Genomic DNA, 13,961 nt, shown 5'->3' with positions numbered 1-13,961 from the left:
CCACGCAATTTATCCACTTCTTTTTTTCCCCATGTTGATTAGTAACATGTTTGTTGTGAACCAGAATGCTTTTGCTGTCTCTGAAGGATACAGATATTCTCCTTATATTTCTGTTCTTGGAAAAAGCCACTACTCCAGCAAAGGCACATACATTTCCTAACTTATATTCATTTTTCTGCAAATACAAAGTTTGGACTTCAGACTAATGATACAAATGGCTAAAGGCCAGAAAATTAGACATGTCATTTTGTGCAAATGCATGTTGTCAAGTAAGCACCCACCTCAGAGTATCAGAGGCAAACTCCTAGTGAAGTTATAGCTGCCTATCTTTAACAAGAGAGCTTAGGTATATTTATTAGAAAGACCCTGAGACAAACTCATTCACAGCTGTCTGACCACCTAACAATGCCAGAGGAAAACAGGATGTCTACATACTGACTCCTGCATTTTACAGCCGAGCATCACAGTGAAAAAATAATTTTTATCAAAGGGGAGCCCTCTCACAGGTAGTAAGTGCCAGCAGAGAGATTAGAAGCATCTGGGGATGGTAACACCTTAAGCTGTTGCACTACAAGCTGCCAGAACTCATTTGTCAGAGTCCAGGGGCAGCAGGAAGCTGCCGTCATCTCCCCAGATGGGGGTCAGATGAGATGTGCACAATTCCGTGGGCCTGAGGGATGCAGTGTCCTTTTCAAGGCTGTTTCCCCCTCAACCTCTTGGCTTTCAATGTCAGTTGTAACTAAAAGCAAAAGTTAAAGTCCCAGTAAAAGGGTTTCTCACAGCCAGATTCCTACCTCCACCCTTAAGATAGAAAAGGAAATCTAATGCAGTCCATAATAAGTCACTCATCTGTTCCATCAGAGCTATTTTAATTAATTTTCATGAAGTAGACCTGGTTTTAAGGAACCAGCTGGGAGCAGACTGCTGCACAGCAGCAGGGCACCTCCTCCCCATCACCAGCCCTGAGCTGGGGAAGGGACCAAGACCTGCAGCACCATCAGAGTCCAGAACCAGCCAGAAAACACCTACCTTCAGCTTGCAGCAGTCCATCAAACTGTCTAAAATAGCATCTTAAAGTCCCCAAAATGATTTATGAAAATGTAACTAAAGTCAAAATCTCAATAAATGTTCTATTCTTTTGATGGGTTGCATATACCTTTTTTTAAAAAAATCAATACCTGTTTAGAATTCTCTGAGACAAGCAGAGGAATTATAGCAGATTTAGTGTCAGAATTCAGAGGATGTCCAATTCAGATTCAGAATGACTGTCTGTCATGCTACCAGGCAAGTAGGAGAGATTTGCTTCCTTATCATAAGTAGAACAGTAAGTTAAAACGACAGTATTTTAAATGTGAATTTTGTAAAACACACTTTAAATTATAGAGTGCATTCAGAAGCTCTATTCTGAAGTTAAACTGATGTAAGCAAAGATAAAAAGAAGAGAACATAAAGTACTTTCACTCCACCTGTCTTATTTTTTTGAACTATTTACCCTGTAAATCCATACCTTTAAATCAGTTGAATTTACACATTAGAGATTTAGCAAGTACTCGATGTTTGCAAGTCTGTTTCACATATACAGAGAGGTTCCCTGCTTTTGCTACCCTAATACCTTAATGAAAAACAGGAGGAAGCAACTGAATGATTGATCACTGGTCTGGCAAAAATACATCATCTTCAAATTACACCACTTCACATCATTGTATTTTTATTTGACAAAGGGCACCTACTGCTAAAATAGCATCTTCAGAGATGATTGTGCAGAGACAGTAACTGAACAAATACCTGACAAATGATAAGTAGTTAGGTTGTTTGATGTAATAAAGCTGCCAACTACAATTTGGTAATACAAAGCCAAAAAAAAAAAAAAAGCCTGAAACTTAGAGCGGATTAATACAGAGGTGAATTAGCAAAGCCAGTTTTCCAACAAACTACAGCTAATAGCTTGAGTTAACTAGCATAGCAACTACAGCTAATGCCTTTAATACCAGCTAATACCTTTAATTTATGTGCAATAAATACATCAGGAAATGAGCGGCTGAGATACAGTAAATATATGTGTACACATATACACATGCACACAGTTATCAACCCTGAGAATGGACTACTGAAAGGGAGCTTGGTTCTCTTCTCCCGTGGATGACTTTAATACCACCCAGAAGTGATGGCATTGCCAGTTTTCAGGCTGTCTGGTGCACCTGCCCAGGGTAGCAGAGTAGCAGCGTACAGGAACAGTTCCTTTTTTATTCTACATCTCTCCATCCCAAAAAACACGCCTGCAATCTACTCTGACATACAAGCGGTGTCAAGCCCCTGTCCTGGCCTTCTTTTTGTACCAGGCAGCTAAAATCAGAGGTCAAAAGCACTATAGATACATTTCTACCACAGGGACCACAGGAGAGGAGAGCAGCTTTATAGTCAATATGAAGTCTTTTTCCTCTAACAAGGTGGGCAGAATTTGCAGCCAGCCAAAACAAGCCATATCTTTTGTGTCAGGGGCAAGGGTTTTGCTTAATTTAAAAAAAGGGAGAAAAAGTTAATAGGAAGAGAAATAAATGTCTGGATTGGAAAATCATAAAATCAAGACATTTTGGTGAGTATTTGTAAAGTGTAACTGATAGTTTAAAGAAAAAGGCCCAGTTATTTTTAATAAATTCATTACTTTTAGGATTGAAGAATGGACACAAACCCACATTTATGCAGCACACTACTGCAGAATGATGCACATATGTCACTACAGCAGAAATATCTATATGGGAATTGCCTGTACTGAGAAATTATGCAAACACACTACACTTAATATGAAGTCATTTTCTGTTTGTTATTTTTGCTTACTACTTGAGGAGTGGTTCCAGACTGAGTTAAAATTTGGTGCATTACCTGACATTTGTGATTGGTTTTAAAAACAGTAAAATCTTCACGGATTACTTAAGCAAAAAGCCAGGAGCATGGAGTAGAAAACAGTGTCATATCGAAACTAAGGGAACACATGAATTATCAGGTGAGCCATCTCTTTTATATTTCTAATCCAATCCAACACCAGTTTTGCTTGTGAAGAATAGGCAAAGTTAGAACGACCTGCTTAATAATCTTAAAAGGTGCAATAATCCAAAACATTGCAACAAAATCATACTACTATGCAAGTAGCCTTTCCACAGAGCTAGATAGTTCCACATGAGAATGAGAGAGCACAGAAAACTACAACAGCAGGCTAGTTCCACATCTGGAGACTCTCCTAGTCTGTATTACTCCTCTCGTTGCTGCCCTTTTTTTAGATACACTGCTTCTTTGTTTCATCTGGTGTTGTGAAAGCTGTGGGCTTGGTGAGAAGGGGTGACAAAAGCCACTGCACTAAGAATGCTCTTGTGCATGGAATCTTCTTTCAGGTAAGAAAGGAGAACTCCTCCATACCAGTGTTATTCCCTAACTGTTGTATGATAGAACCATAGAATGGTTTGGGTTGGAAGGGACCTTAAAGACCACTTAGTTCCAACTCCCCTGCCATGCACAGGGACACCTTTCACTAGACCAGGCTGCTGTTCAACCCTGTCCAGCCATCCAGGGATGTGGCCTTTAAGCCCCATGTACATACTGAAAGGCCACAATAAAATCTCCCCAGAGCTTTCTCTTCTCCAGGCTAAACAACCCCAAGTGTCTCAAAGCTTCCACATGGAAAAGGAGCTTCAACCCTCTCATCATCTTTGTGATCACTCCAACAGGTCATTCTCTTTCCTGCGTGCAGTACTCCAGGTGGAGTCTCATAAGAACCGCACAGAACAGAAGAATCACCTCCCTGGACCTGCTGGCCAAGGTGTTTTTGATGTAGCCCGTACCTATATACATTTTCCCATTTTTGTTACATTGTAATAACATGTACTTCTACCGGGTAATTCAAAATGACATTCCCGTTTGTCTGCATCAGTTCTCACAGAATGAAACCTAAGTGCTACTATAAATACATAATTATGTTTTTAATATTGTCTCAGAAAGTATGACAGAATCCAATTACCTAAGTATGGCAGCAGGGGCTTTAGTCCTCTGGTTAGATCACTTCTCTCAAAAGCACTAATTCTGCAACCCCTATTTGTTCAGGCAGTCAGTTTTTAATCCATTCATTTAGAGAATATACATACGTACAGGTTGAGTTCAGGCATAAAAATTTCAAGACAAAACATGAAATTGCTCCATCACATTTTTAAACTAAATGCATAAATGTGGCCTCTGACACCACATAACTATTCAGATACTTACCATATTGAGAGTTTGAACAATCGTTTGCAAAACTGGTGCTGCAATTTTAATGTCTACATTTGTTCCCCATTACCTTGTTTGATTTTTGTGGTACACCTAATTCAATGCAGTCATAAAATGAATTCTACTTTACAAAGGTGCTTAAACCCCTACCTGAGACTAAGCTTAACAAGAAGTGAGAAAAATAATGGTATACTCAACAGAATAACTCCAATTACTGATTGCAGGAACACAGCTTTTAAAAATGGTGCATTTAGCACATTAACTAGGATGCCATTGCCGTTATCTTGAAAGCCAGTTGAATCATCAGCAGTATGACTTGCATAAAGACTAAACTTAACATTTCACTTTTCAAATAAATTATTTTAGTGTGCTTAGCATATGTAAGAAAAGAAGTTGATATAATAAGGAGGAACTCGTTCCATATGAAGACGCTGCTGCATCAAGAAACTAACAGATTTGTCCAGTGATGCAGCAACTTGTTGCCTTCTACTATAATGCCTATGTTAATTATTATACTCCCAAGACATCCTGGTATGATGAAAATTGGATAAAATCTTGCACAGAATGGTGGGCAAGGCATAATTTCTTTACCTGGAATAAATGTAAGAGAGAATAAAGCTTCTCAAAGTGAGCAATTTGAGAACAATATAAGCCACTGGCTCAATCACAGCCTGTAAAAGCCTGCCTAGAGAAGCTGCATGGGCCTTTACTGGAGGTTGAGCACTACCTTAAGGATCCTGACATGGCTTGACATTCCTCTGATATTGTGGTCATAGGCAGAGAAAAATGTTGGGATGCTAAGGATACTCTGAGAAAGGCGTGGATAATGTATTTCCATCACCCTGACAGAACTTTGCTTACAGCTGGGACTGTGTGCTCTGGCCTTCAGCATTGATTCATCTTCTCTGGCATGTCTCCTGTAGACATGAGCTCTGTCTGAAAATCCTTCAAGGGAAGACAACCTTAGGTGATGTTTCACAGATGCTCCAGCAGCCTTTGGCACATTTTCCCAGAGCTTCACCCTTGTGGATGCTGCTTTATGGATCATCTCTTGAGATATGCACACAAAAAAGTTAAACAAATTTGTATTTTGGGAACTACATGGAGCTCTCTGCCTGTATTTTAAGCAGGACTTGATAAGCACAGCTCTGCACAAAAAACACCCAGTTCACCTTTTCCCTGCAATTTTCATACTATTTACTAATTGAATAATTTTAAGGTTCTGAAAACAGGATCCCAGTCTATATAACATGGTTTTTTCACTTCCCCTCTCTTGATGTCAGCTTTTGTGGAGATTTGCTGTGCAATTACAAGCACTCATTTGCAAAGAAAATATTCCTATCTGTTCCTTTCTTTTGTCCATGCTTTCTCTGCCTCCTGTTTCTTCCAAGATCTATTTTTGTAGCAGAGTCCCTTGACTAGCCTAACTGAGCAATCAATACTTGCTTTTGTTACTTCTCCCCAAGGACAAAAGTTGAAAAGTTGATTTGTACAAGATAATTGACATCCTTTTGTTACTGATAATACACCTAAAATGGATCACAATTTTTAAGGGATCGCAGTTTTTGAGATAAACTAAAGCAACTACACACCCTCCTCCAAAGCCTAATAACAGTAGCCATCACAAAAATTTATCCTGACACTACCTTGAAGTTTTTAGCTGATCAGAGAGGCAAAATGCAGCAGGGTATGCACTCTGCTCTCTTATGAATCTGATAGTGAAAGTTGCACGCTGACCCAGAGAGGCCTGGGCAACCCTCAGTACTGAGCAGCATAACAATCTTCAGGACTCCCACAGTAGCCTTGCAAATCAAAGCAGAACAGTTGTGTGGGAAAATAATTAAATAGAGAAAAACTTTCAATTACTGATAAATGTTTTCTCCATTGTTGAGATGATTATTTATAAGATTTGTAAATAAAATGGCATCAAAAAACCATGAATTTTTCTTAAAGGCATTTTGGAAACCCTGAATACTATCAATGGTTTGAGCAAAAATACCATAAAGGGTAATGATGTGATTGATAAGGAACTCTTAACATTCAGAGCCTCAAACAATACAATTTTGATACTAAAAATGTTTAATTCAAATAAAGCACTTAAATTTGGCTAAAATATATTATGTAGCTACTCTAACTATTTGAAACACTGTTTAAGCATCTATTGAGCTTTATTTTTGGTTTTATTAATGTGTCTTTCAGTGTATTAAAAAAGTCAAATTATTAACATTTTCAGATGATTACTTAAATCTTTATTTTCTTCATTATTTAAAATAACAGCATATAAAAACTGAACACTGTAGTTTTGAAAGTAAAATAGCTGCAGTATGAAATTACATAATAACTATGTTACATAGAGTAGGCTGCTTAGAATTGTCCATGATTCAATACGCTCATTTAACATAAATGGTTGATTAAAATAGGATCCCACTCAAGAGTTCTTGAGCTCTGATCTGGAACTTCACAGAGCCACAAGTAAGCCAGCTGAGATTTGAATTAAATAGGGATAGGCAAAAATAATAGAAGTGATGTATATATTAGACATGTTATATATATATAACAGTGTTAGTCCTGCTACGTTCTAAGTCCTACTTGGTAGTTTTAAGACCTACTGTAGTTTTTAGCCCTGCTATAGTTTTCATTCTCTTAAAGCACTTTACTGGTGTAAATTTGGAACAACTGACATCGATATGGCAATCAGTCACCCATGCCTATCTCCCCCTGAATCCTTGCCTGGCTCCATCATAGTGGTTGCAGCTTGATGGATGGACACAGTTTTCAGTTTTATGAGAACTCTTAGAGAGTCTCTGGTTATGAAAAAGACACAAAGAGAAGCTCTCACTCTCTCTCTAAGCATTTGCAATCATCTTCTCACCCCCACCCCTCTCCCGTTAGCCGTTTATTCAGTGCCACAGTTGCAATCTTTCAGACAAAAAGCTCTGTACAGCGCTAAGAGCAGATCAGCTAACCCTCTTTGAGAGTCAGCTACCCAAGTAAGTGTCCTAGCCGTTGAAGGGAGGAATTAATTATTTAGTTGAGGTAAAACGCCACCAAATTCTTGATACATTTTCCCAGGAGGGGAACAATTTAGCACTTTTTATGATAATACAACTTAACTGCAATGTCCTTCTTGCAAAGTTAATGGATATAGTGTGCTTTGACTGACATTGCAAGCCATTTTCTCTGTCCTTTTTTAAATAAAGCTTGAAGAATACAGATTTTTTAGATCCCAGGACAGAACTCTTCTAATCTGTGGTGACATTCTTCCCAAGGATCAGTAAAAATGTGAACAGATGCACAATCGATTTTGCTCTCCCATACATTAATGGATTTCCAATAGTATTCTACAAAACAATTAACAGCTTCTTTATTCCAAATAAAAATTAGCATTTTAGCTTCAAGATTGCCACACTACTAAACTAAAGTAACCATTTCCCACTCTGAAAGCAGAAACTAATTTTCACTTTTGTTCAGTGCCCAAAGTTGAGGAACAATGTCTGACACAGCAACGACTGCTTCTTTGTTTCACAACTTTAATGTGGATTAAAGTATTTATAAAAGAATATTTAAACTAAAAACTCTGCTACAATGATCTGACGCAAATTGCAAATTATCATTCTAGTTGTTTTAGAATTATAGTTCATAGCAAAAGAAAAACATTTTTTGATGCAAGACCTACTCCCACAAGAAGCAGATTGTCAATATCTCTTATTATATTTGCTATATTTACTTATTATATTTGCTATATTTGTATCTCTTATTGTATTTGCTTCAATATTGGAGTGAAAAATGCCACTTTCTTTAGAGGAGTGATGATCTATTCTACACATCTCCAGCATGCTGGGTTCACTATAACACATCTATTGATGAGATCTGTTTGCTCTCATCCTTTGTCCTTTCATATTCAGTTATTTTTTTTCCCCTGGATCTTACACAAGAGATTACTGTTGCCTTCTCTGACAATTACAAGCTTTGTCATCAGATATAAAGTTCTGCTACTTTTAAGACACTAAATAAATTGAGCCCACCATCCTACTAGAAAGTGTATGATCTTTTATTTGGGATTACATTCCCAGGATTTATTTGTCCTATCTTTGAGCCCCAACTCAATTGCCTAGAACAAAATTTGATGGTCCATGGCAACAGGGCTGTAAAAACCCACTCTTCTGAACAGCAGTGACAAGTGGAAAATGGTTTATAACCACTTTGTCGTCTAACTCAATAATAGTTTTTATGAAAAATAATTATATTTTGCAGCAAAAGTAGCTTCCTCTCTTTCTAGGGTAAAAATGCAATTTTCCAATTATGAACTTAATAACCAACTGTAAACCAGTAAGGCTGTATTCCCAAGCCTAAATAAAATTCTATCTGGCTGCACACAGGAGCAGAATGAAAATTAACTTTTTTTTTTAACTTGTGATTCTTTTCTTCAGCCACATGCCCAAACCAAACTAGAAATAAGTATGTGAATCTCACTCTACCAGTGGAAAAAAAACCAAACAGAAAAGCTTATCATGAGTAGTAGCAATGACTCATTGGAAAAAGATAACTCAGGATAACCCAGATAACCCTGGGGAACTGTGTGAAAGACTTTAAAAATCCCTTTTTAAAGCAACAGCAGGCAGGCTGCAAAAGAAGCAAGCAATCTAATCCTAGCATTCAGCCTCACAAGCTCCAAAATACTTTGGACAGCCTGTTCCTTCCAGCTGCTAGAGGCAAGTGGAGCTTCAAATTCATAAGATACTTTGTATTCAGAGACTGATACAGAAGGCAAAAACCCTTTTGCGAAAATCTAAGTGGTAAGGAAGGAAAGTATTTAACTGTGTAGTTCCCTAAAATTTCTTTTTGGTACAGGTAATGCATTATCTTTCAGTAATTTTAAGGAACGGGTTAGTTATTAGCATGCATTAAGTTCTTTATTGCAACAACTGAATTCACTGTTCTAATAATGACTTGTTTTTTTCCTAGTTTATCCTTGCTGGTAAAGCAGTTTATTTTTTCCCTCTAGAGCAGGTGATATTCATGGGGACATGGAGCAAAACATCTATCAGCAAGTAGAGAACCTGGTTAATCAATCTTTGCATCCCATAAATTACTTCATGAAATAAAGTCCTTTCAGAGAATATGTTTTTTCTTCTGCTTTACCAATAACAACCAAATCTACATTAAAACACATTGAACCCCTTCAATGTAGTTTCCTGGGGTAAACTGGGTAACTCTGATGTGACAAAAATACCACACAGGAGCATGAAGAGACTGTAAATAGTCAGGGCTATTCAAGTCTATCCTGAAGAAGGGAAAAAATGGAAATACATATTTAGGTATAGCATCACATAACACTACGTGAAATATATGTCTGTAAAAGGTTTGTTTGAATCACTACTGTTATTTTTGTGGGGGGTTTTTTTGTTTTGTTTTGGTTTTGTTTTGGTTTTGTAAATCTGGAAATTCAGCTTGATCCACAAACCAATTTAATTAGGCCTTAAGACATGAAATAACAAATGAGAATTGTAAATAACACATTTTCAAATAAATACATACAAGTAAACCCCATAGGGCTCCCAGAACATCAGACTGCTAACAATTTTATCTATCATAACAGTGGCACCGAACACTTTCTGTCACATGCAAGGAAAGTAATCTGTAAAACGATGTCATTCAAAGGCAGTTTCAAAACACCTTAATGATCTGCAGGACAGCCCCAGAGGTACTAGACTCACAAAGGATGCCTGTGAAATGAAAAAAAATCACAATAACCAAAGCACAAGAAGAATAAAAAAAAAATTATGTACATTTTTATAATCTGCTGCCTTTCTGGGCAATTGCTACTTAAATATACACTGTCATAAATTACATGACTGCCAGATGCCAATGTCTACTGCAATGTTAGTAGCATTCTTCTTAAACATTTGCTTGTTCTCAGAAGCATTTCCTCTCTGTACCTGACATATTCATCAACTTACTATGTTTCTCACCTCCCTCCTCCTCAAGTATGCAGAAATACTGGAGAATTATCAACACTTTTGATGGTTTTTATTGTATCTTATTGAAATGACAATATTTTTGAACTGCTCAAATGCTACTTTGATTCATTTGAACATGTTATTGTTGACTCTCTTTCACCTCTGCTATAGTGATCAATGCTCATCTGCTTTACAGGTCTCCAGCAGCATTTTCCTGTATAATTACAAACACATTCAAAATATTTTCTTTGCTTGTTTACACTATATAAATGAAATTCTCTGCCATACACATAATGAAGTGCACACAGTTGTCACTGCCTGAGATGTGTCCATTGTAAACTCAGCAAAGCAGCAGGAACATTGCAGCATCTGTAATATCAGCTCAGTAATCACTACTACCATTTGGTATTCCGGGGAAAAAAAAATAAAATTTTTATAAAGTATTTCACGTATTTCATTACAATTTTATTATTTATGATCACTTTTAATACTTTCCTCACCTAATTCCAACCAGTGATTTTATTCTTTTTCAGCAATGATCACAGAATCGCAGAATGGTCTGGTTTGGAAGGGACCTCAAAGATCATCTAGTTTCAACCCCCTTGCCATGGGCAGGGACACCTCCCACGGGATCAGGCTGCTCGGAGCCCCATCCAACCTGGCCTTGAAGAGGTGGACATAAACCTCTATGAATCTGAAGATACATCAGATCATCAAAACATAGATAAGGATTTTTCCAAGCTGCAGTCAACTGCATCATTCCCTCTTCTGCAAAGCTCACTTGTGTAGCACCTCTTACCAGAGTCTGAGACAGAAACAATAAAACCCAGGACACTGAAGACTCCACAAATTAGAGACTAACTTACTCTTCCAATTATAAATTAAGCAATGTGAAAGATTATTTATAAAGAATTTTCCATAAAATTTGAAAAAAAATGTTCTGACAAACAAATGATTGTTTAAGCACAGCTCAGTCTACTCTATCAGCTGTGGGATGTCAGTCATCTAAGACTTGTAATCTGGAAGATGCCATGAGGAGAGGAAGTTTATACTCTTCCAATCCACTTGCAATATAAGAAATGCAGAAAATAAAACTGCAGGGCTTTAGGTTCAGTTGAAAAAAGAGGAGTTGAAAAAGTGTAGCAGCAACCTATAAAATCAAGCCTTGGTGCTCTGAGGCTTCACATTCATATTCATCACCTGAAGTAAACTAAATCATCACTGATACCAATTACAGCATCAACAGAAAAATGGGAGAAATGGAAAACCCTGAACTGCCTAGGTGAAACAACCCAAACTTCTCAAAAAGATCAATACAAGCAAATAGCAGCTTTCACAGAAGACACAAGAATGTAGACAGTATGTTCAGAATAACAACAAAATTTGATTTGGGAAGGAAGACTCAATAATTTGCCACAAAAAAAAAGCTGAACATAGGCACCTTACAAAATAGTAGTCAAAACCTAAAAAGTTTATTGTAGAACAAGAATACTCCAGGGACTGGAATTATTTTGCTTTCAAATAGGAAGTTATGAAGAAATACAAAGCAAGGAAAGTTAATGAAAAACACAGTGTAGCAACAGCAGAATCACCATTTAAATACACCTAAAAAGACCCCAAAACCAATCCAGACTGCAATTTAACCAAAGGACAACTGAGACAAACAGTAAAGGACTGTGCTTGTTCCCTTCATTAATTTGTTTCAATCAAAACTCAGTCTTTTTAAGAAGACATGCTTTAGTTCAAACGAGAATGAAGTCGGTAAATCTTAATGTCATGTGATAGGCAGAAGGTCACACTTGATGATCACAGTTATCCTTTCTGACCTATTGATCTATGAATGAATGTTACATTAACATCTTTGAAGCCTGCATTTTATTTATTAATACTGTGAGTATTCTGCATAAAAAAAACTAAAGCAATGTGTCATAATACAGTGTTTGACTTTAAAAGGACAAAGCAGAAAATCTAACTATTATTATTTTGCCACATACACAAATGCTTAAATCTGTAGCTACAAAATATTTTCATTATTTTTTCTGCTTAAGTCATTGAGTCCCAAATGATTTACTGGTCTTTGAATCCTAAAAGAAATATCTATATTTACAATACACTCCCATCAACTACCAAAGGAGAATCTGAAGATCATCAGTATTTGGCACTGATAGAAACAGAAAATTCGGGGAAGCATAATTCAAAAGAGATCTGAGATTGCGCAGGTTTCACTTCTCTTTGCACTAGTACTAGAAATAATGGTAATTTTTATGGTACATTTTTTAGTTTCAAGATTAATACAGCTTATAAAAGAAGTTCAATATTACTCCCTGATGTATTACTATTCTGCCAGTGTACAGCTGCCAACAGTAGTTAAATCTGATTAAAGCCCCCTGCTGAGTTAATCAATCTGATAATGTCAGACATTATTAAGGAAGCATACATGATACGGTCACACTGTCTATTATCAGTGGCATGTACACCAGCGCCTTTGTCTTCACAGAGCACTGAAGCTACTTAAAACAGATAAGCATAAAAAGGATAAAAGGCATTATAAACTTTCAGTCTCGAGCATTTGTATGCTAATTCCTGCTAAAATACAGCTATTTAATACAAGATACCTTTATTTATTTTAGGGGTTTGGGGAATAACCAAAAACCTGAGAATTTTAGAGCAATGAAGTGCAGCTTAAGAATACTTTACATCATTCTGAACAATGCAAACACATTTCTATGTAAGTCAGTGGTTTTGTATTAGAATAAATTCATTTTAGAGAAGCTGTTGTCTCAGTTTGAGCCATATTCATGCACAAAAAACACAGGTCTTCCAAACACTACACACTGCTCGACCTATTCAGAAGTCAGCAGACATTACTTCAATGCTGTCATTACACTAATACACCCTAATGCTGAAATCATTTGTGTTTCAAAGGGAGCTGTTTCTTCTCTGTTTACATTATATTAAAAAGCCAAGTCGTATCTATTTACATTGAGCTGCATTAAGTCTTTGGATTTCAGCACTATCAGCAAAAGTATCTATCATTAGCTTTAATGCTAATCAGCTCCTCGACAGATGAAGGTGTAACACCCTAGTCAGCACAGTTCCTTTGCAAAGAAGGACACCTCTTGATGTTTCAGAACAACACACAGCACCCACGCAGGGGGCCTGGGAGAAAATAAGGGCAAAAGAAAGGTGGCCAATGAAACACAAGTTGCAACTCCAAGGAATCAGTAACTATAGTTAGCATAAGAGATAAGTTGAGACAAACTCCTCTCCTAGGACTGGTGGAAAAGCAATTCCTAGAGTGGCTTACGATCCAAGAAAAGTTGGAGGGTGATCCCAATTCTACCTACAGACAATTTCCCATGTAGCTGGTCCTACAGCCCCAGATAAACACATGTAATGAAATGTGACTGTTCCTGACTTAGTTCAGCACTGTAACATCAGTTATCCACTCTATATTGCTCTCTCTTTTACTGATATCCCCTATCAATCCAATGTTCATCCCACAATGAAAAAATCACTAGCTTGCAGGACACCTACTCCTGAGAATAATAAATGTAGGCCAGATCTACATCTTCTAGCCAAGAAAAACTAACAATTAGACTGTCCAAACCGAAATTAGTTTTGATGGGGTTTGTTTCTGTTGTTTTGGTTTTTTTTTGTTTTGCAGAGGGTCTGGGGATGAACAGACAGACTATTACACCACAGTCTTGAAGACTGAGTATATGTAATTTGGTAAAATTTCTATAC

The 13,961-nt window shown here is 37.1% G+C and overlaps 1 protein-coding gene and 1 long non-coding RNA gene across 3 annotated transcripts in view; one reads left to right on the top strand and one right to left on the bottom strand.

The window, feature by feature from the left end:
• UBE2E2 (ubiquitin conjugating enzyme E2 E2) overlaps positions 1-13,961 on the bottom strand; it is a 202,832-nt gene that overhangs the window by 151,723 nt on the left and 37,148 nt on the right. The window lies entirely within an intron of this gene.
• Positions 3,718-9,372, top strand: LOC146441164 (uncharacterized). Its single transcript, XR_014849805.1, has 3 exons — positions 3,718-3,811; positions 6,675-6,726; positions 9,260-9,372. It is a non-coding gene; the product is annotated as an uncharacterized LOC146441164 (long non-coding RNA).

Source organism: Lichenostomus cassidix, chromosome 2 (genome assembly GCF_008360975.1).
Source record: "Lichenostomus cassidix isolate B80296 chromosome 2, HeHo_3.0, whole genome shotgun sequence".
NCBI lineage: Eukaryota > Metazoa > Chordata > Aves > Passeriformes > Meliphagidae > Lichenostomus > Lichenostomus cassidix.
This window is presented reverse-complemented; position numbering and strand designations above follow the sequence as displayed.